The 24524-nt window shown below is 40.6% G+C and overlaps 1 long non-coding RNA gene across 1 annotated transcript; it reads right to left on the bottom strand.

Moving 5' to 3' along the window:
• Positions 1-560: 560 nt before the first annotated feature.
• On the bottom strand, positions 561-24524 carry LOC139356398 (uncharacterized). The gene is made up of 3 exons (XR_011608201.1): positions 24471-24524; positions 17467-17563; positions 561-697 (listed from the first exon to the last, which is right to left on the bottom strand). It is a non-coding gene; the product is annotated as an uncharacterized lncRNA (long non-coding RNA).

The following is a 24524-nucleotide window of genomic DNA, read 5'->3' as shown; positions in this document are numbered from 1 at the left end:
AAGTACTGAGAACTGAGTCACAGTAGAGAAAGGTGTCTTTAGCTTTAAGCCCCTCCTCTTGCCCCACACCCATTAGGAGGTCTTAGCAGAGGTGTCTGAACAGTGTCTCAGCTGAGCCCTCCCACCCTCTTCCCGACAGGTAAGCAGGCCTCCAACTGGAGTCACGTAGGCTAGGAAAATGGGTATGTGTAAGAGCGTGTCCAGCCAGGGGCATGCTCCTGAGTCCCTGAGTGCAGCTTCCTTCAGAGGATGCAATGCTTTGGCTGTGCACCAACTTTAGTGAGGGGAGGGCCGCTCCTCTCCCTCAGTCCTTATGATGCCTGTCAGGTGAAGTCTTTGTGATTGGCTAAGGTCTGTCTTGAAAGAGCACATGTAGGATTTTGGCTCAAAGTCGGACACCTCAGGATCCTTGTCTGTCTGTTCCTTAATGCATCTTAAGTTTCTAAAGTTGTGCTCAGCACATAGTTGGTGCTCAGTAACTGTTATTTTTATAGGTACTAACATGAGTAGAGCCACTGCAGATACTTTAGGGGTTATTCCATGGATCCTAATGTTGCCAAATGTTAGAGCAGCTGGCTCCAAAATTGATGTGTTCCGGTAAGCGTGGGATGATGGGTCCTGCCAGGTTTCCAGCAGAATGAACACAGTGAAAGGTAGAATTGTGGTCTGCGACTGGAATATAGCTAAAAGACAAGCACTGGCAAAAGAAAAAAAGAAGTCAAGAAATGAATCAGTGGTTACAGCAACATGCTTTTGTGCCAACTAGATGGCCATGTAGCTTTATAATTCTAAACTCTCATTTGAGGAAGGCAGTTTAGATTATGAAATTTGCAACAACTCTATGCACCTTTTGCCATTTGTCCTTTGGACTCATTCACAATGTCATGGTCACAGTACTCTTTGTTCCCCATACACCAGCAGAAGAAATATCTTCCTATCTTTCACTATGACATATTCTCTTTTAAGGAGAGGGCTCTGCCGATGGTTGCATGCAGCTCCCCCATCTGTCCCTCCAGCTTGTGTGTTTGCCCAGATTCAGAGCTTTAACTCACAGTTTTACTCTACAACATGGAGTACCTTTCAATGCTCAGTGTTAACTCAGTGAATTGAAGGGATTAAAGAGACAACTTTTCTAAACAAGAAAAGCCTCTTATGTTGAATGCTTCTTGAAAATTTGCATACTTTCATTTCATTGCTTTATAAATTATTACCAGGAAGTCATATCTTTGTAGTCTATAAAGAATGTGATGAAGTGCAATTTTTTTCTCGAATGGATTTGTTTTTAAAGAAACAAAGCTTGTGTTCAAAGGTTTCAAAGATGTTTTCTATGATCCCGTGTTATTTAAAACTCATTCATTAAACACACCTGATGAATAGGTCTATTACATTTTCTTAGCTGATTAAAAGCTCATTTTGGAAGGGTGGAATGAATTATCACACAATGATTTCATTGCAATACATCTTTGTAGGTATCTGGCATTATAAGGAATTGAGTTACAAATTGCTCTACAAATTGACAGGCTAGCAATCATTATTTTTCATGTATTAGCTTGAGTCAGTCTTTGATCTCATCATAGTTTCAATGGTAGAGGAGATAGAGGTGGTGAAGCCTTGTTATTTTTCCAGCACAGAAAATTATGCCACAAAAGAAAACATGTACAGGGTTGTCATAATGGCCCCAATGGTGATGACAGGAAAAAAGAGTAGTTGCAGTTATCCTTCAGTGCACAGTGAAATAGTGAACAATTTGTTAAATATTCCCTGGAGACAATTAAACTGGCATATGATCAGTTTGGAGGCTGCCAAGCCTCAGTGGGAGCCAATTAGAATTCACCAAAAATGAAAATGGATGAATCTGAAAAAACAGTGTTAGATTTATGAGGGAAAGCAAACACATCATTGAGCCAAGAATAATCTTGGTGAGCACTCTCTAAAAGAGATTGGTAAATAGGTTGTATAGTGGTATCATGTTCAGTGTTTTGAGTGTTTCTTCTGCAATATTTTAAGCCATTACTGCAAAAAGATTAAATTAGTCCGATTTAGACTACACAACATGAGAGAATCATTCTGCACATTGCAGCCATTATTAATTTTGTTCCAGAAGCAGCCTTGCATGAAAGATAGTAATTTTTCTTTTCTTTTTGCATTTAAACTACAGATAAACACTACAGATTGCTGCAGATGAATGCTACTGAAATGCAAAAGACTGTATGACCATTCCTTTTAAAGTCAGATACTCAATTGTGAAAGATGTGTAAACAATCCAGTGATGGATGTCCATTAGTTCAGTGCTGTCAAGCCGAGTTACTATTCCACATCTCTGATACTGATGCTGTCTTTGCAGTCATGATTGAGTCGTTGAAGAAAAAAGTACTCTACAGAGTTCTGCCCAACTGCATCCAAACTAGCATCAACTTGAAATATCATTGGCTTACTCAGCAGCGTCAGAACCCACAAAGCAAAGAGGTTAGATCCATCCAAGAGACTTTTCTGCAGTAGTAAATGGATTTGCCCTCTTTAGAGCAGGGAGCGCAGCTCCAACACAATTATTCTTACTGGAACAGACTAAGGAATTTACTTCAAATGAGGTTGTTGGTTGTCCTGTGAAAGGTGTGTCAGAATAAATATTCAACTGCTCTTCAAAGGCATAATTTGGTCTCCCATGAATCATTTGTGACCCATGGGCTGGATATAGCTGACTTTGTTTAAATGGAGGGAAAACTTCTTTCATTCTATTAAAACTTGTATAAAGCTCAGGTACGTCAAAAACACTTTAACATTCAGTTCTTTCCAAAGGGGCCATTTTTATATGCCAGATGTCCTGAAGCAATAACCTTTGTTACTTGTTTACAATAAATTTTGTTAAGGAAAAATTTCCAAGTGACAGATGTCAACAGTAAACATCCACAACAGTTTAATGAAGATGTGGCTTTGAAATGTATCATTGAAGGGTAACAGTTTAAATGCAAGGCCAATACTGTCACAATTTGACAAGGTGTGATGCTTTTCGGATTTTGGGAGGAGAGGCATTGTAAATTCCTTACAGGAATATGTGCTTCATCTTTCATCCTTTCCAAATCTCTCTGAACCTAAGATAGCACTTGAGCCTAACACTCAGGAGATGCTTGGTAATCAAAGAGATGATGATTATGCCCCTTTTTATAGGGTTGTTTGGCTGACTGAGGCAAAATTTAAGGTGATTGGTATATGCCAGGGGAAGTAGGAATAAGGCTGGGCTGTGCCATTAAGAACAAACAAAATTCCTAGTGAAAAATTAAAAATTTCTTCTTTATTATTTTTTCTTTTTTTAAAATTATATTTTAAGTTCTAGGGTTCATGTGCATAACGTGGCGGTTTGTTACATAGGTGAAGAAACCAACATGTGCCATGTTGGTGTGCTGCACCCATTAATTCATCATTTACATTAGGTATTTCTCCTAATGCTATCCCTCCCCCAGCCCCCCACCCCACTACAGGCCCCGGTGTGTGATGTTCCCCTCCCTGTGTTCAAGTGTTCTTATTGTTCAATTCCCACATATGTCTGAGAATATATGGTGTTTGGTTTTCTGTCCCTGTGATAGTTTGCTCAGAATGATGGTTTCCAACTTCATCCTTGTTCCAGCAAAGGACATGAACTCATCCTTTTTTGTTTCTCCATAGTATTCCATGGTGTATATGTGCCACGTTTTCTTAATCCAGTCTATCATTGATGGACATTTGGTTTGGTTTCAAGTCTTTTCTATTGTGAATAGTGCCACAATAAACATACGTGTGCATGTGTCTTTATAGCAGCATGACTTATAATCCCCAGTAATGGGATGGCTGGGTCAAATGGTATTTCTAGTTCTAGATCCTTGAGGAATCTCCACACTGTCTTCCACAGTGGTTGAACTAGTTTACAGTCCCACCAACAGTGTAAAAGTGTTCCTATTTCTCCACATCCTCTCCAATATCTTTTGTTTCCTGACTTTTTAATGATCACCACTGTAACTGGTGTGAGATGGTATCTCATTGTGGTTTTGATTTGCATTTCTCTGATGGCCAGTGATGATGAGCATTTTTTCATGCGTCTGTTGGCTGCATAAATATCTTCTTTTGAGAAGTGTCTGTTCATATCCTTTGCCCACTTTTTGATGGGGTTGTTTGATTTTTTTCTTGTAAATTTGTTTAAGTTCTTTGTAGGTTCTGGATATTAGCCCTTTGTCAGATGGGTAGATTACAAAAATATTCTCCCATTCTGTAGGTTGCCTGTTCACTCTAACGGTAGTTTCTTTTGTTGTGCAGAAGCTCTTTAGTTTAATTAGATTCCATTTGTCAATTTTGGCTTTTGTTACCATTGCTTTTGGTGTTTTAGTCATGAAGTACTTGCCCATGCCTATGTCCTGAATGGTATTGCCTAGGTTTTCTTCTAGGGTTTTTAATGGTTTTAGGTCTAACATTTAAGTCTTTAATCCGTCTTGAATTAATTTTTGTATAATGTGTAAGGAAGGTATCCAGTTTCAGCTTTCTACATATGGCTAGCCAGTTTTCCCAGCACCATTTATTAAAAAGGGTATCCTTTGACCATTGCTTGTTTTTGTCAGGTTTGTCAAAGATCAGATGGCTATAGATGTGTGGTATTATTTCTGAGACCTCTGTTCCGTTCTATTGGTCTATATCTCTGTTTTGGTACCAGTTTCATGCTGTTTTGGTTACTGTAGCCTTGTAGTATAGTTTGAAGTGAGGTAGCATGATGCCTCCAGCTTTGTTCTTTTTCTTAGGATTGTCTTGGCAATGTGGGCTCTTTTTTGGTTCCATATGAACTTTAAAGTAGTTTTTTCCAATTCTGTGAAAAAAAGTCATTGGTAGCTTGATGGGGATGGCATTGAATCTATAAATTACCTTGGGCAGTATGGCTATTTTCGTGATATTGATTCTTCCTATTGATGAGCATGGAATGTTCTTCCATTTGTTTGTGTCCTTTTTTCATAGAGTAGTGGTTTGCAGTTCTCCTTGAAGAAGTCCTTCATATCGCTTGTAAGTTGGATTCCTAGATATTTTATTCTCTTTGAAGCTATTATGAATGGGAGTTTACTCATGATTTGACTCTCTGTCTGTTACTGGTTTATAGTAATGCTTGCAATTTTTTCACATTGATTTTGTATCCTGAGACTTTGCTGAAATTGTTTATCAGCTTAAGGAGATTTTGGGCAGAGATGATGGGGTTTTCTAAATATACAATCGTGCCATCTGCAAACAGGGACAATTTGACTTCCTCATTTTCTAATTGAATACCCTTTCTTTCTTTTTTTCTTTCTCTTGCCTGATTGCCCTGGCCAGAACTTCCAACACTATGTTGAATAGGAGTGGTGAGAGAGGGCATCCCTGTCTTGTGCCAGTGTTCAAAGGGAATGCTTCCAGTTTTTGCCCATTCAGTATGATATTGGCTGTGGGTTTGTCATAAATAGTTCTTACTATTTTGAGATACGTTCCATTAATACCTAGTTTATTGAGAGTTTTTAGCACAAACCGCTGTTGAATTTTGTCGAAGGCCTTTTCTGCATCTATTGAGATAATCATGTGGTTTTTGTCATTGGTTCTGTTTATGCGATGGATTACACTTATTGATTTGCATATGTTGAATCAGACTTGCATCCCCGGGATGAAGCCAACTTGATCATGGTGGATAAGCTTTTTGATGTGCTGCTGGATTCAGTTTGCCAGTATTTTAATGAGGATTTTCACATTGAAGTTCATCAGGGATATTGGTCTAAAATTCTCCTTTTTTGTTGTGTCTCTGACAGGCTTTGGTATCATGATGATGCTGGCCTCATAAAATGAGTTAGGGAGGATTCTCTCTTTTTCTGTTGAATGGAATCATTTCAGAAGGAATGGTTCCAGCTCCTGTTTGTACCTCTGGTAGAATTTGGCCATGAATCTGTCTGGACCTGGACTTTTTTTGCTTGGTAGGCCAAATTATTGCCTCAGTTTCAGAGCTTGTTATTGGTCTATTCAGAGATTCAACTTCTTCCTAGTTTAGTCTTGGGAGGGTGTATGTGTCCAGGAATTTATCCATTTCTTCTAGATGTTCTAGTTTATTTGCATAGAGGTGTTTTTAGTATTCTCTGATGGTAGTTTGTATTTCTGTGGGATCAGTGGTGATATCTCCTTTATCATTTTTTATTGCATCTATTTGATTCTTCTCTCTTTTCTTCTTTATTAGTCTTGCTAGTGTTCTATCAATTTTGTTGATCTTTTCAAAAAACCAGCTCCTGGATTCATTGATTTATTTTGAAGGGTTTTTTTTTGTGTGTCTCTGTCTCCTTCAGTTCTGCTCTGATGTTAGTTATTTCTTGCCTTCTGCTAGCTTTTGAATATGTTTGCTCTTGCTTCTCTAGTTCTTTTACTTGTGATGTTAGGGTGTCAATTTTAGATCTTTCCTGTTTTCTCTTGTGGGCATTTAGTGCTATAAATTTCCCACTACACACTGCTTTAAATGTGTCCCAGAGATTCTGGTATGTTGTGTCTTTGTTCTCATTGGTTTTAGAGAAGATCTTTATTTTTGCCTTCATTTCATTATTTACTCAGTCATTCAGGAACAGGTTGTTCAGTTTCCATGTAGTTGTGTGGTTTTGAGTGAGTTTCTTAATCCTGAGTTCTAATTTGATTGCACTGTGGTCTGAGAGACAGTGTGTTGTCATTTCTGTTCTTTTACATTTGCTAAGGAGTGCTTTACTTCCAACTATGTGGTCGATTTTGGAATAAGTGCGATGTGGTGCTGAGAAGAATGTATATTCTGTTGATTTGGGGTGGAGAGTTCTGTAGATGTCTATTAGGTTCGCTTGGTGCAGAGCTGAGTTGAAATCTTGGATATCCTTGTTAACCTTCTGTCTCATTGATCTGTCTAATATTGACAGTGGGGTATTAAAGTCTCCCATTATTATTGTGTGGGAGTCTAAGTCTCTTTGTAGGTCTCTAAGGACTTGCTTTATGAATCTGGGTGCTCCTGTATTGGGTGCATATATATTTAGGATAGTTACCTCTTCTTGTTGCATCGATCCCTTTACCATTATGTAATGACCTTCTTTGTCTCTTGATGTTTGTTGATTTAAAGTCTGTTTTATCAGAGACTAGGATTGCAACACCTGCTTATTTTTGCTTTCCATTTGCCTGGTAGATCTTCCTCCATCCCTTTATTTTGAGCCTATGTGTGTCTCTGCACGTGAGGTGGGTCTCCTGAATACAGCACGCTGATGGGGCTTGACTCTTTGTCCAGTTTGCCAGTCTGTGTCTTTTAATTGGGATATTTAGCACATTTACACTTAAGGTTAATATTGTTATGTGTGAATTTGATCTTGACATTTGATGTTAACTGGTTATTTTGCTCATTAGTTCATGCAGTTTCTTCCTAGCATTGATGGTCTTTACAATTTGGCATGTTTTTGTAGTAGCTGGTACTGGCTGTTCCTTTCGATGTTTAGTGCTGCCTTTAGGAGCTCTTCTAAGGCAGGCCTGGTGGTGACAAAATCTCTCAACATTTGCTTGTCTGTAAAGGATTTTATTTCCCCTTCACTTAGGAAGCTTAGTTTGGTTGAATATGAAATTCTGGGTTGAAAATTCTTTTCTTTAAGAATGTTAAATATTGGCCCCCACTCTCTTCTGGCTTGTAGAGTTTCTGCTGAGAGATCTGATGGGCTTCCCTTTGTGGGTAACCCGACCTTTCTCTTTGGCTGCCCTTAGCATTTTTTCCTTCATTTTAACCTTGGTGAATCTAACAAATATGTGTCTTGGGGTTACTCTTCTCAAGGAGTATCTTTGTGGTGTTCTCTGTATTTCCTGAGTTTGAATGTTGGCCTTCCTTGCTGGGTTGGGGAAGTTCTCCTGGATAATATCCTGAAGAGTGTTTTCCAACTTGGTTCCATTCTCCCTGTCACTTTCAGGTCCGCCAGTCAAATGTAGATTTGGTCTTTTCACATAGTCCCATATTTCTTCGAAGCTTTGTTCATTTCTTTTTATTCTTTTTCTCTAAACTTCTCCTCTTGCTTTATTTCATTAATTTGATCTTCAATCACTGACAACTTTTCTTCCACTTGATCAAATCGGCTACTGAAACTTGTGCATGCATCACATAGTTCTTGTGCCATGGTTTTCAGTTCCATCAGGTGATTTAAGATCTTCTCTACATTGTTTATTCTAGTTAGCCATTTGTCTAATCTTTTTTCAAGGTTTTTAGCTTCCTTGTGTTGGGTTCAAAATCCTCCTTTAGCTCAGAGAAGTTTATTACTGACCTTCTGAAGCCTACTTCTGTCAGCTCATCAAAGATTCTCTGTCCAGCTTTGTTCTGTTGCTGGCAAGCAGCTGCGTTCCTTTGGAGAAGAGGCACTTTGATTTTTAGAATTTTCAGCTTTTCTGCTCTGGATTCTCCCCATCTTTGTGGTTTTATCTACCTTTGGTCTTTGATGTTAGTGACCTACAGATGGGGTTTCGGTGTGGATGTCCTTTTTGTTGATGTTGATGCTATTCCTTTCTGTTTGTTAGTTTTCCTTCTAACAGTCAGGTCCCTCAGCTGCAGGTCTGTTGGAGTTTGCTGGAGGTTTACTCCAGACCCTGTTTGCCTGGGTATCACCAGCAGAGGCTGCAGAACAGCAAATATTGCTGCCTGATCCTTCCTCTGGAAACATCATACCAGAGGGCACCTCATACAGGCAGGTGTCTCCCAGTTAGACTACATGGGGGTCAGGGACCCACTTGAGGAGGCAGTGCTGGGAGAACCACTGCTCTCTTCACCAGCTGTCACACAGGGATGGTTAAGTCTGCAGAAATTTCTGCTGCCTTTTGTTCAGCTATGCTCTGCCCCCAGAGGTGGAGTCAACAGAGGCAGCAGGCCTTGCTGAGCTGCGGTGGGCTTCGCCCAGTTCAAGCTTCCCTGGCTGCTTTGTTTACCTACTCAAGCCTCAGCAATGGCGAATGCTTTTCCCCCTGCCAGGCTGCTGCCTTGCAGGTTGATCTCAGACTGCTGTGCTAGCAGTGAGCAAGGCTGTGTGTGCATGGGACCTGCTGAGCCAGGAAGGGGATATAATCTCCTGGTGTGCCATTTGCTAAGACCATTGGAAAAGCGCAGTATTTAGGCGGGAATGTCCCGTTTTTCCAGGTACAGTCTGTCATGGCTTCCCTTGGCTAGGAAAGTGAATTCCCCCAACCCCTAGTGCTTCCCAGGTGAGGCAATGCTCCACCGTGCCTCAGCTCACCCTCCGTGAGCTGCACCCACTGTCCAAACAGTCCCAGTGAGATGAACCAGGTACCTCAGTTGGAAATGCAGAAGTCACCTGTCTTCTGTATCAGTCACACTGGGAGCTGCAGACCAGAGCTGTTCTTGTTCAGCCATCTTCTTTCTTTCTAAAAATAATTATTGTGCCCCCAGTAGGTACAAGATATTAGGCTAGACATTCTAAGTGTTATCAAGTGACTCTTTGATAACTTGGATTTTCTAATGTGGTTTGGATTGTGGATGGTGGCATCTGCTTTTTCTGTGCTGAAACTTAAGGTCTGCCAACTCTGGACTTCTAGTTATAGAAGGTCCTGATATTGGTTTACAATGATATGGGAATTCTTAGCGAGCCCTAAAACAGAACCCTTTGGTGGGGCATTATCTTAAATGAAATAACTCAGAAACAGGCAGTCAAATATTGCATGTTCTCACCTATAAGTGGGAGCTAAATAATGAGTACACATGGACATAGAGACTGTAATAATAGACATTGGAGACTTAGAAGGATGGGAAGACGGGCAGGATGAGGGATGAGAAATCACCTCATAGGTACAATGTACACTCTTTGGGTGATGGTTACGCTAAAAGCCTAGACTTCACCACTGCACAGTACACCCGTGCAACAATCTACCCTGTACTCCCTAAATCTATAAAAGCAAAATTTAACTTCAAAAAAAGGGGGCTTACATTGTTGAACTGAGTTAATCAATAGGAGCCCTAAGGATACTAAAAGTGATCTTGGGAGAATTTACGTAGGTCATTGCCAACAGTGACACCACTATGTATAGTTCCAGCTCTGAGATCACTTAAGGCGTACATTTTATTCTTTTCTTTAAGAATGTTACATATTGGCACCCACTCTCTTCTGGCTTGTAGAGTTTCTGCTGAGAGATCTGCTGTTAGTCTCATGGGCTTCCCTTTGTGGGTAACCCAACCTTTCTCTCTGGCTGCCCTTAACATTTTTGCCTTCATTTCCACACTTCAATGAACAGTGTGTTCACTGACTGTGTGGAAATGTCAACACATCATTATATATTTGTCCAAAGTAGCCTCCATTTATGTAAAATGGGACATCTTTTTCTGCTGGCATCACACTGGCTGGTCTGCCCCATCTGAAGTAATGCTCCTTGTTGAAGACATGATCCCCCAATGTCCTGGACATGACCATTCCATGTCCTCACTATGAAGTGAAATGTGTCCAAATATTTTCCTTTGCATACGCTCTGCCTGGCTACTGCAGGTATTCCTGTCTTTTGACAGAAATTACTTTTTCCTCTTAGCATTTCATATGCTTTTAAGCATTTAACATATTAAACTGAGTGCTAGAGCCAAGTCTGATCTTTCACTGGTGTTCAGGTATAATACTGGAATGAATAGTATTGGAAATATCCCCCTTTCAAAGATACATCTTTTCACGTGGCAGCAATGATTTAATCAAGTGCTAATTTATCATAGCATGTTGATAACAAAACCAGTTTATTTTTTCTGGGGCCACTGCATTTCCCAGTAATGTCTCCAGAATGAAATGAGTACATTTATCATGAGGCAATTATAAAGGTTTGAAAATGGAAATTTTCAAATAGTTGAAAATAGAGAGCATAACACAAAATAACCTAATTTTACCTGACTTTGGCAATGATCAACATTTTGCTAGTCGTGCTTTATTCTTTCTCCCCTTTTTTCTTGCTATGATATTTTAAAGCAAATCTCACACTGTGTTATTTTATACCTAACACTTTAGTATGTATTTCTAACAAATAAGATCTATTCCCCTTTATTTCTTAAAGAAACATAACTCACCATGCCGTTATCACAGGTAATAAAATCAACAATAATTTCTTTAATTTCATTTAAAACTTTACTACATTAAAATTTCCCAGATTGTCTCAAAAACCTCTTTTTATAGTTGTTTTGTTAAATCAGTTTTTACACCAGATCCACATACTGCATTTTATTAATGTCTTTTTTGTTTGTTTTTTTGTTTTTCATTTTTTTATCATTATACTTTAAGTTCTAGGGTACATGTGCACAATGTGCAGGTTTGTTACATATGTATACATGACATGAGCCATGTTGGTGTGCTGCACCCATTGTCTCGTCATTTACATTAGGTATATCTCCTAATGCTATCCCTCCCCGCTACCCCCTCCCCACAATAGGACCTGGTGTGTGATGTTCCCCTTCCTGTGTCCAAGTGATCTCATTGTTCAATTCCCACCTATGAGTGAGAACATGTGGTATTTGGTTTTCTGTTCTTGGGATAGTTTGCTGAGAATGATGGTTTCCAGCTGTATCCATGTCCCTACGAAGGACATGAACTCATCCTTTTTTATGGCTGCATAGTATTCCATGGTGTATATGTGCCACATTTTCTTAATCCAGTCTGTCACTGATGGACATTTGGGTTGATTCTAAGTCTTTGCTATTGTGAATAGTGCCACAATAAACATATGTGTGCATGTGTCTTTATAGCAGCATGACTTATAATCCTTTGGATATATCCCCAGTAATGGGATGGCTGGGCCAAATGGTATTTCTAGTTCTAGATCCTTGAGGAATCGCCACACTGTCTTCCACAATGGTTGAACTAGTTTTCAGTCCCACCAACAGTGTAAAAGTGTTCCTATTTCTCCACATCCTCTCCAGCACCTGTTGTTTCCTGATTTTTTTAATGACTGTCATTCTAACTGGTGTGAGATGGTATCTCATTGTGGTTTTGATTTGCATTTCTCTGATGGCCAGTGATGAGCATTTTTTCATGTGTCTGTTGGCTGTATGAATGTCTTCTTTTGAGAAGTGTCTGTTCATATTGTTTGCCCGCTTTTTGATGGGGTTGTTTGTCTTTTTTCTTGTAAATTTGATTGAGTTCTTTATAGGTTCTGGATATTAGCCCTTTGTCCGATGAGTAGATTGCAAAAATTTTCTCCCATTCTTTAGGTTGCCTGTTCACTCTGATGGTAGTTTCTTTTGCTGTGCAGAAGCTCTTTAGTTTAATTAGATCCCATTTGTCAATTTTGGCTTTTGTTGCCATTGCTTTTGGTGTTTTAGACATGAAGTCCTTGCCCATGCCTATGTCCTGAATGGTATTACCTAGGTTTTCTTCTAAGGTTTGTTGTGGTTTTAGGTCTAACGTTTAAGTCTCTAATCCATCTTGAATTAATTTTCGTATAAGGAGTAAGGAAAGGATCCAGTTTCAGCTTTTTTTTTTTTTTTTTGATACGGAGTTTCGCTTTTGTTGCCCAGGCTGGAGTGCAATGGCATAGTCTTGGCTCACCCCAACCTCTGTCATCGGTGTTCAAGTGAGTCTCCTGCCTCAGCCTCCGGAGTAGCTGGGGTTACAGGCATGCACCACCATGCCAGGCTAATTTTGTATTTTTAGTAGAGACAGGGTTTCTCCATGTTGGTCAGGCTGTTCTCAAACTCCTGACCTCAGGTGATCCACCTGCCTCTGCCTCCCAAAGTGCTGGAATTACAGGTGTGAGCCACCTCGCCCGACCGTTGATTCTTATAACTATACACCATTCCCCCCTCTTATTTATGCCATTAGTTTATAAGATAAACTGAGTTGTTTCTATAGGAAGTGTCACATTCTGAACTTGGCCAATTGGTTCCTCATAGTGCCAACTAACTTGTTATTCTCTCTTCCATATTTCCTGTAACTGAAATTTTGGTATAGAAAATTGGTTAGGTTTAGGTTGAGCTTTTAAGACAAGATGACTTCACAGGTGGTGCATCGTATTCTAGGCATATAGTAATTTGTTGCACTAGTTATCTAGTAATGCTAAGATTGGGCAGTGTGTTCCGGTGGTACCAGTTTAATACCTGCAGCATAAAGTGTGCTATCAACCTTCCTCCAAATAAACACCTTTTAATTATATGCTTATGACAACAGATGTATTGACAATGGGTAACAGACTTGACCCTTCTTGACTCGTACCCGCTTCAAATATACCCCTGCTTTCTATATTATTCGTTATCCCTAGTTTGACATCAATTTCATGCTTCAAAAACCCACTTTTTAAAACAATGTTCTTTACATTCTATTTCTCCCAATGTGCCTATACAATCCTGTTTTTTAAATTGATAGGCACTTTCCTTCACTCCGTTTTTTACCAAACGTAGAGTCATCAGTGTTTTAGAAACAGACTTTTTAATGAGGCCTGGGATGCCCTTTAATTTTCTCTCTGCTGCAAAACTGCACGATTGCAATGTGGTATTATCCATTTGATAGGTTCTGGTGGGCTTCCACATGTAAGATCCCACGGGTCCAAGTAGGCTACATGGAAGAACTGCAGCAATGTCTGAGTGCCTCATGACACAGAACCACCTAGAACCGTGCAGTAATGAATGCTATTAAATTGATAATGATTAAAGTATAATAGGAATTAATATAAAGTATAATAGGAATTAGTATAAAGTATGATAGGAATTAATAATTCCTAATTCATTAGACTTGAATTTTCAAATTCCCATTATTTATGTGACAAATAAATAGTAAATAGTGTGTATTCTCATAAACCCCTTGAACCTCCTTTGCATGGGGAGATATTTAAGGTGGAGACAGGAAACCATTCAGAAAAAGTGTTTGGGGTAATAGAAATATTCTTTAGGCAGAAATTCAACTGGGCAATATTTATTTTTCGACTAAGCCCATGTATTTTTTTCACTAACCCTTTTCTACCTCTCCATGAAAGGACATTGGGAATAGTGGTAGTAACTACCATCCTGTGAGTGCTTATTGGTTGCCAATCACAGTAACAGACTTCACTGTCCCAAGGCTCTGAGAGATTATACAATTTGTACAAGAGTACCCAGGTAGTAACTATCAAAATTTGTCTGAAACAGACATCTCTTCAACATGACACTATTGTTCTCCTTATAGAGAGTCCTAAGAACACCAGCACTTTTCCAGTTTCTAATTGCAAAGGTTTGTGCAATAGCCATTAGTAATACTAGCAAGAACTCTGAAGCCAAAAGCTCGTACTTAAAGGGTTTAACTTTTTTTTTTTTTTTGAGAGACAGAGTCTTGCTCTGTTGCCCAGGCTGGAGTGCAGTGGCAGGATCTCTACTCACTGCAGCCTCCACCTCCCAGGTCCAAGCAGTTCTCCTGCCTCAGCCTCCAGAGCAGCTGGGATTACAGGCATGCACCACCACACATGGCTAATTTTTGTATTTTTAGTAGAGATATATTTTTACCAGACATGCTGGCCAGCCTGGTCTCGAACTTCTGACCTCAAGTGACCTACCCACCTTGACCTTCCAAGGTGCTGGGATTACAGGTGTGAGCCACCATCACTAGCCAAGACAGAACTCTTTACAGTGCAGAATTACAAATTGTAAAGACAGAACTCCTTACAATAACATATTAATGGCAGTGACAGAGGGCTACCAGACTAGCACTTACCAATGAGGAGCACATGATTAAAGAATGCAAATTGAAAACATACAAGCAGTAATAGAAAAACAAATAGAGCTAGGTGCAGTGGCTCGGCCTGTAATCCCAGCACTTTGGGAGGCCAAAGTGGGCAGATCCTTTGATCCCAGGAGTTCAGGACCAGCCTGGGAAACCAGGTGAAACTCTGTCTCTACAAAAAAACGCAAAAATCAGCCAGGTGTGATGGTGCGCACCTGTGGTCCCAGCTACTTAGGAGGTTGAGGTGGGAGGATTACTTGAGTCCAGGAGGCAGAGGCTGCAGTGAGCCATGATCATGCCACTGCTCTTCAACCTCCTAGCCTGCTTGATACAGAAAGATACTGTCTCAAAAAAGAAAGAAAAAAAAAAAAGGAAAAGAAAAACAAAAGGTATATTAAGGACATGACTCTGGCTACATTGTTTTTTCTTGGCCAAGATCTTCATCCAGAGGGAACAGATGGGTGGATCATCCCATACCCAGGCCAAACTTGTACTGTGTATTATTTGTAATTTGTTGCCTATATTTATGCATAAAATAATTTTGGTTATTCTCAATCAAAAATTATTTGTTCTTATACATTTTCAAATGTGAAGACTCTCTTTAGTTACTATGAAGGGCAGCTACCTGTCCTAGGTAGGCTTGACCAATATGTGTTGCCACCTTCTAGGTGCTGTAACAAGGTAGAAGAGGTGAGAATTGCTTTCACAAAATGACTCTCACATAGGAGTAACACTTAAAAAACCAACTGTTATGCATGAACTAGAATAACACACAGAAGACTTAGTGAAACTGCATATGCTTAGCATCAGTAAGCAATCTAGCCATTGCGAACATGCGATGCATAAGAAACTTCTCTACTTGACTACAGCAAAGACAGTGCTAACTATGTAACTTCGACTATTTTAAAACCAACATCTAATAACATCTCTGCTACATGATATGTTCTCCCTCCAAAAAATGAAAGCATTACTGATAAAGCAAAAATTCAACAGATTTTTGCAGGTAGCAGCGTCAAGCAAATAGTTCAAACGAGCTTTCATTCGCAGTCATTGAAGGGGAGGGAAATTTATTTTTTGTAGAAATGGGGCCTCACTATGTTGCCCAAGCTGATCTTGAACTTCTGGGCTCAAGCCATCAATCTTCCCAACTTGGTTTCCCGAAGTGCTGGGATTATAGGCATGAGCCACTGTGCCAGGCCAAGGGGAGGGAAATTTAGATTGAGGTGTTGAGGATGAATCCCCTGGAATTTGTCCAATTTTCGCTTTGCTTCTGTGGAGGAGCTCAGCCGTGCATTATGTTAGTTCACAGCTCACGTCTGAGGCCTACTAAAAGGAATTTCAGGGATCATGTAGTTTATGGCCTGTCTGGAAGCAAGATCAGCAGGAATTGGATTTCCCAGATTTCCCAGGAGGTTGGCAATGGCATATACTTTAAAAAAAGACCAAGGAGATAGTTTCTGCTTTTGTTTTTCTACAATTATTTCCCCTTCTGCAGATTCTATAACTGGAATACTTTAGCTACCCATTCTACTATTTAAACCCATTAAAATTTTCTGTGTCATGATTATTATAAACATGTTTAGCTTTTTGTTGTCTTTTTCTGCAGGGATCCCATTAATTATTAATTATGCCTATGAGAAGAAAACAAAATTAAAAGCTGTTCAGAGAAATGAGAAATGACAAAATGTTGAGGTTGCCTTCATTATTGCTCTTCAGAAATCACAAATAGCTTGACTTACTTTTCTTTCTTCTTTTCGAACAGTTCAGTCGTTAAAAATAAAATTTTAAATGACCTCTAGTTCAAAAAATGGCCATGTTCAGTATGGCAGAGAACCCTGGCTAAGGTTTCAGGGCAGTTATTTTCTAGGGAGTTAGAGTAGTAGGCTTAGCTCTGTGGCAGAATGATGAGTGGATTTTTAAAAACTGAGTTTGCCTGGTAAGGGCAAGGGAGAAATTGAGAGGGTTGCAGGGAATAGAGGGCAGTGTCTTCTTTTACATGGAAAATGGTTGATACTGCATTTAGCCAGAATAGTTGAGAGGTTCTGTGATGAGCATTTGTCCAGATTCCTCCTACCTCCCTTCTTTCCTCACTTGTATTTTTGGGGGTGGGGGAACTGATTTTGTTGAGAATCTGAACTCACCTGCTTCCCTTCACAAGGAAGCAAAAAGAAAAAGGCCAGGTGCTTATCGTCACCTCCATCTCCACCAGCAAAGGGTGAGACCATGACTTGGCTTAATCAGTCATGTGTTCTCCCTGGACCTTAGACTTAGGAGTGAGTGACGCTGAGCAGCAGGGCAGCGCCAGTTTCCAAGGTGCCTGGTGGTGACCAAGGGAGGTGGTTCCAGTGGCCACACTTGTGTGCAGAGCTGGGGAGAAGAAGGCTAGTGGTAGCAACAGAGGAGCTCACGCATATTTCTGGGCCTGATTTTCCCTGGTCTTGATGGCCAATTTAGGGAGTTACTCAATGTGCTTTTAACATCTGCTTTTTCTGCTTCAGTCCTTCAGAGTGGGTTTCTATTGCAGCAACTAAGACTCCGAGCAATGGACCCAGGCTCTTTCTGAGATTTGGACGTGGAGATCTAGAAGTGACCCTGAGCTTCTGTCACACAGCACAGAGGTATTCATTGGTGGAGGTGGCCTTTCTGAATCTGCCCCCTGCCCCCTGTCCCTGATGTATCTTAGGACACGTTCCTTGCCCAAATCAAATGCTGAGGGAGAATGATGTCATTACCAACAGCTCACAGAAAACAGAGTCAAAGATGCATCATTTCTAGAAAGAGATTAATGTCAGTGTCCAACTCTTACCATGATAGTTGAATTCCTCCTCATTGATGGAGAATGGCAGCTCTGGAAAAGGCCCCAAAAGTCTTGAGGTACAGGACTGGGATTCACTTAGCTAAGCCTGGTGGAAGACAAGCTTGTCAGTACCTTACAGTTAACTTTTCCTGATCCCTTCCCAGGGGCCCACCGAATTCATATATGGGTGGTGAAAAGTAGCCACGCAGAGCTCAGGACCACTATTACCTGCTAAAGCATTCTGAGACACAGCTTCTGAAAATGAGAATATAATTTATCAAGCAGGGTGTGTTCAATGATTCGGAAAGATCCATATGTGCTTTTGTTTCAGCCACTCTAATGAGAATGTGTCAACTTCAGTTCTATTCTTCTATCATCAGGCTTATTCCTGATTAAACTAGAGTAGCTGCTTTCCAGAGAGGTGTGGTCTTCCTGCAGGGGCATGCAAGCTTTGCAGAGAGCAGCTGCTTCATTGTACAGGATCTTTGAGTTAGGACTGAGACCATTTCAATTGTCAAAAACCAATATATTATTCCTAGAAGGAATTTGACAATATTCCAGTATCATCATCCACCACCGATTTGAGAAGGAAAAGCAAAAGGTCTAAGGCAATATCTTCAAGAGCGAATGATTTAAAGGAGGGTGGGATGAGTTGGAGCCGAAGGCCAATGCAAAACAAGATGTCACATTGTTTAACAGACCACAAGAAAATGACATTTCTTCCAATTCCCTGCTGAAATGAAGGTGAAATCTTCCCATCTGGAGACAACTGGTGTCCCAAGGGGACACACTATTTTATAGTCACAGGAACTTGTTGTCCAACAAGTAGATGGTGAAATACACACACGGCTAGAGATGAAATGTTCCACTGCAGGAAGGTGATCTTCACCCAAACCCAACAAAACCCTTATGCTTTTGTATAGAAAGAGAGACCCTGAGGACAAAAATTGGAATTTAGTGTGAAGCATATAATCTTTTTTCTTTTTTTCCAACTCAATACCCATCTGCCTTAAGGGTAAAAAAACCATACAAGAAGCTGTATGGCAGCAGGAACTAAGAGTTTTCTCCTCCCATAGATGGATGTGCTCTAGGCAAGGGTATGATTGTAATGCCTCATTTGTGAGGATGGGAGATTACAGAAACAAAGACAACATGACCCGTATGCACTGCTCAGAATTTCTCTCTCTGCCATCTCTCTTTGGGTGTCCAGAACCAAGATCCATTTTTTTTTTTTTTGAGACAGGGTCTTGCTGTATCACTCAGGCTGGAGTGCAGTGGTGACCATAGTCCACTGCAACCTTGAATTCCTGGGCTCCTCTAATCTTCCCATCTCAGCCTCTCAAGTAACTGAGCCTACAGGTGCATGCCACCACACCTGGCTAATTGTAAAAAATGTTTTGTAGAGATAGGGTGAGGATTCTTTGTTTGTTATACAAGCTGGTCTTGAACTCTTGGCTTCGAGCAATCCTCCTGCCTTGGTCTCCCGAAGTGTTGGGATTACAGGCATGAGCCATTGTGTCCAACCTAAGATCCTTTCCTGGATATCCCAGGCTGAGCTTTTCATACTGATTCCTGCATGAGCAATTTTCATTATACAATTTGCAACTCAGGGACAAACTGTCACAAATATGTGTTATCTTATGATTTTCCGGCCATCTCTGTACCATATCTTCAGTCTCTTAAGAAACTTTAACAATTTTCTGCCCGTAGGAGGACAGCACAGTTTGACAGCAAAAAACTTCAGTCCTCTTTGGAAAAAATGTTCTCCCTGATTCTTGAATTAAAATTCATTTGTGCCAGGTGTGGTGGCTCGCACCTGTAACTCCAGCACTTTGGGAGGCTGAGGTAGGAGGACTGCTTGAGCCCAGGAGTTCGAGACCAGCCTCAGCAATATAGGGAGGCTCTTTGTCTACTATTAAAAAATAAAAAAAAATTGGGTGGATGTGGTGGGACATGCCTGTAATCCCAGCTCCTTGGGAGGCTAAGGTGGAAGGACTGCTTGAGCCCAGGAGTTCGAGGCTGCAGTGAGCCAAGATCTCACCACTGCACTCTAGCCTGGGCAACAGAGCAATACTCTGTCTCAAAAATAAATAAATAAATAAATAAAATAAATAAATGAAATTCCATCTGTAAGATACTTCCCTTGTTTTTCTGCTTTGAATAATGTCTGTGTTTTCATTGGCTAGTTCCTACTGCTTTCTCTTTATTAATATCCTGAGGAAGTCTCGAGATTGTTGGCACTTTTAGAAAATTAGAAGAATTTTGACAGCATGTCTGCCGCATACCTTTTAATGTTCTAATAATATGATTACTGTTTATTTAGAGCCTACTATGTGCCAGGCACCATGCTAGGTGTTTTATGTACATTATCCTTAATTTTCCTAACGAGCCTGCTCAATGTTGGTGTTATCACCCTCATTTTTAGGATTATGAAGCTCTAGCACAGAGATTAGCTAAGTCATTTCTGGACTCCGGCTGTTTTCTTGTTTAAAATTATACTTCAGTTTTATCTCGTGGATTCAGGGAGAGTCTTGTCAACTCCGTGGGGTGATTAATGTATGTTCCTGGTATTTCACTTCTTTGTGCACGCCTTCCTGCCATGTCAGTAGTACCTCGTTCAAATTTGTAATTGTTTCTGATCCCTTTCAAGTGAAAGCAGCTTAGTTCTTCCTTCAAAAGGGCATCAGAGTTGGCTGTTGGGGTTGATAGGCATTATCAGAGGCTGCAGATCACAAGGGGCTCCATCAAATAGACCATGCTCTGGCTTCAGGAGAGCAAGTGATGTGGGCATTCCTTCCCGTCACTGTGATGGAATGTTCGTAATAATTAATTTGCTATCTAAAGCGTTGTTTGAGTCAAAGCCTTAACACTGGGTGAATACTGCCTATTATCTATTTGAAATCTTGTATTGAAATTTCTAGAAACCCCAAAAGTAGTGTGTGCCTTTGAGCACACAAAATTATGCTTTTCGAAATGCTGAGTTAGTCAAGAGTTAGCACGCACAGTAAATGAATTGAATTCTTTAATATTTCTCACAATGCTATCAAAATAATACATATATGAAATGTATAAGCCATGAATCTTAAAATATGGGTACAAAATGAGCAATCTAGAAAGCAATTAAAATTTTTTCTCCCCTCCCCTCCCCTCCCCCTCCCTTCCCTTCCCTTCTCATCTTCTCTCCTCTCCTCTCCTTTCCTTTCCTTTCCTGAGATGGGGTTTTGTAGTGTTGCCCAAGCAGGTCTCAAACTCCTGGATGCAAATGATCCACCCACCTCGGCCTCCCAAAGTGCTGGGATTGCAAGTGTGAGCCACAGGACCTGGTCAAGATTTTTAAAATAATATTTCCCCAAATGATAAGATTCCCTCAAAATATATTCCTTGGGATGTTAACCCCACAAGTTGTTACCCTCAGAACAGAAGTTAAAGGGTGAAACGGCTCTGGGAGACAGTGTATATTGTCACTGGAAAAGTGACAGTGTCTGTTCGTGTGTTACAGGATCTGAGGTCCTCTGCCACAAGAGATCTGTGCTTTCCTTAAACCCATCGTTTTTCAAATGTGTTTGACCATGGAAAATTCTATTGGGTAATTCCTTTTAACAGACTACCCTTTGGGAAATGCTGGACAGTTAAAATGGAAAGAAAGAGACCAGCAGAAGATTTTCCAATGTGGAGTCTTCTACCAAAGCGGTCTTGAGAATTCTAATCCCTTTAGTGAGGGTTATTGCAGGTTCAAGCCTATGAAATGAAATTTTGGAGTCTCTTAGCATAGGCAAGTTTGTACAGATATGCATGTGATCAGCCTTAGGCCACCTCCCAACAGCCACCAGCTTCCCCCATCACCCCTTCTTGATGGCACTCTTGGCAGTCAGAGAAAAAAATCCTGTGGCCTCCATCCCTTCTCTCACCAAAAGCAAGAGCCTGGTAAAAACTGAATAATCGTCCTCTTATTTGTTTTTTATACAAAATTCGGTGCATCAAATCATCTACAATAAATCATCTACAGATGTAAATTCGTATTTACTACAGAGTAAATAATCTACAGTATACACTTTTTTTTTTTTTTGAGACGAAGTCTTGCCCTATCGCTCAGGCTGAAGTGCAGTGTCCCAATCTCGGCTCACTACAACCTCCACCTCCCGGGCTCAAGCAATTCTCCTGCCTCAGCCTCCCAAGTAGCTGAGATTATAGGCAACCACCATTATGCCTAGCTAATTTTTATTTTTGTTTTTAGTAGAGATAGGGTTTCCCCATGGTGGCCAGGCTGGTCTCAAACTCCTGACCTCATGATCTGCCCACCTCGGCCTCCCAAGGTACTGGGATTACAGGCATGAGCCACCGTGTCCAGGCCAGTATATACTTTTTTAAAAAATGGAAAATGCTACATTACGGTATCCTAGAATCAGTCTTAAGGTCAGTTTGCGTGAGCTGATCTTTTTAGATCCATTGAACAAGAAAGACTTGTTTATGTTGCAACCTATTGCATTACATTTGTTTTGAATATGAATAGCATTTCATATCCTTATAGCTTTTCCACACCCCGTTGTATCATTCTTGGGAGCTATTTCAATTAGACCAAGGCCCTTTCACGCCAGCCAAGCCTGCTCCAAAAAAGGCACCCTGGTCAGTTTTCATAAGTGCTTTTGTTTATATTACAAGTTTCCAAATGGGAAAGGTGACAAGATAGAGTATAGGAAGGCTCTATTGTCTATACATCAACAATTTTGAATTTTAGAGGAGATTGCATGTCTTTCAGCTATCCTTAGAAGTGGGAAAACAGATTAGGAATTTTTATGCTTAAATTCTGGTGTATGGCCTCTTGCCAGCTTCCTTAGAAGACCCTGCCCAAGCTTCCAGTGTTACCATCAGGCCTGTGACGTGCAACCTCTGAAGAGGGCCCTCTGATCTGGATGAGTACACTGTCCCCCTTGTTGAGATGGAGTCTGGAAGAGGGTATTCATGGGACTCTTGGAATTTCATTCAGCCTAATGTACTTGGAAATGAATTCACTTGTCAGAGAACAATTGACAAATGAAAGAGAAAATCTTGATTAAATTTCAGGTCTAAAAAAAAAAAGCTGCTTTTAATCACTTCTTAAAATAGTACACTGTTTCATCACTGAACTCACAGGCATGTGCAGGCCTGAAATTTGGTCAGGCCAAATTTATTTAAAGATAAGCTTGTAAAGTCTGCGTAGCACTTTGCCATCTAAAACAAAACAAACAAATCTAGCAAGAAAGCAAACAGACAGAAAAAGCCAAGTTTATTTGACAGAAAAAATGTATTTCTTTCTAAGTCTTTCCCTACAATAGTTCAGGAATAATACAGTTTTCTTTACAGTGAAAATATTTTATTAAGAATTTTTTTAGCTTTCAGGGAAATATCCAGCCCAGAGAGAGAGTCTTGACTATGGAGTCATGTTTGTGCCTTCGAGTGACAAGTCCTGTGAGATACCCATTAAATACCATTATCAGTGAGGGCTGCAAAGTGTGACCTGAGTCTGAGCCTACTTCTGCTGTTATTTCTGCATGGCCAAGTTAATCAATTGCCTCCTTGGCACTCAGCCTATGTAGCAGGGAGAGACTAGAAATCTGCCAAAGTGAAAATTACTAGAACTTGGAATTACCAGGGAAATCAATACACACACACACAAACACACACACACACGTGCATAATGGGAATTGGTTGCAAATTGAGTTTCCTGAGGAGCTGACTCTGAGATGGAAATTAATTTGTAGGATGCTTATTAATGAACTTGGGATCGACACCTCTGGAAGAACAAGTAGCAAGCTGGGCAGTGGAGGAGCTGGGCTGAGATGCAGTCTCAACAAAGACCTCAGTCAACCCCACGAGAAGCTCTGATGCTGGGATAGTCCTTCAGCATTGTCCCGGTTAGCCAGGGGGCTGAGTCTTTAGATCTCTGTGTTGGCCAGTCATTGGGTTTGTCTGCCCTGGGGAAGGGGCATGACCGTGGGCGAGGTGGCTCTTCAGCTGAGGTAGTTCCTGAAGGGGACTGATAGTCAAGTGCCTTCTGACAGCCAAATATACAGCAACTGGGGGAAAACCCTTCATCCTGGAGGGGGATCAGGATGTGTGCAGCAGAGCGTGCACTGCAAAACTCCCTAGTTTTGTTTTCTGATACAGTGTACATCAATTAATGAACCTATGAAAACAGAGCTCTGTTAGGGTGGAATGTTGTATTCCTGAAGACATCTTCATGACTCAGGAGAGGCAGTAATGGTTGGCAGCCGGTAGCAATAGAGCTGCTTTCTACAAGCTGGGGACAAGCATGGCTGTTACCACACTTACGCTTGCCTGGAAGGTTGGGGAGCACAGTTTTGATTGTAAAGAGTCTGGTAAATGATGTCTCAACTTGGCCTTGGCATTTTTTCTCTGCTGCCCTGACATAGGTCCACCGTTCCCTCACCACGATGTCCCCTCCTCTCATCCCCATACTTTATCTTCTCCCATGACCCCATTTATCCCCTAAGGTACATGATTTTCTGGCACATTTAGTATTTATTTATAATATTTTTGTTTACAAACATCCCTTTGATATCTTTCATATTATATTTCACCATTGGTAATGAAATTCTGACAACAAAGAATGCTACTAAACTTGTTAAAATATACACTGAATCTCACTTTGTTGCCCAGGCTAGAGTGCAGTGGTACAATCATAGCTCACTGTAACCTTGAACTCCTAGGCTCAAGTGATCCTCCTGCATCAGCCTTCCTAGTAGCTGAGACTATAGGTCTAAGTCACCATGCCTAGATAATTAAACAATTTTTTTTTTCCAGAGACATGATATTGCTGTGTTGCCAGGCTAGCTCACTGCAGGCTTGAACCCCTGGCCTCAAAAAGTCCTTCTGCTGTGGTCTCCCAAAGTGCTGGGATTACAGGAGTGAGCCACTGCACTCAGCCTGAGCTTTTTCTTTTGTTACTATGAAAGCAGATGTAAGACTTATGTGCAAAGCAGATACCCAGAGTTTGAACCCAGTCTACCACTTACCTGCTGTGTCCATTGGGCAAGTCGTTAACTCTCCGTGCCTCAGTTTCTTCATCT

The sequence above is a fragment of the Macaca nemestrina genome, chromosome 9 (assembly GCF_043159975.1).
Source record: "Macaca nemestrina isolate mMacNem1 chromosome 9, mMacNem.hap1, whole genome shotgun sequence".
Lineage (NCBI taxonomy): Eukaryota > Metazoa > Chordata > Mammalia > Primates > Cercopithecidae > Macaca > Macaca nemestrina.
Note: the sequence above shows the minus strand (reverse complement) of the source record. Positions and strands in the feature narration are given on the sequence as shown.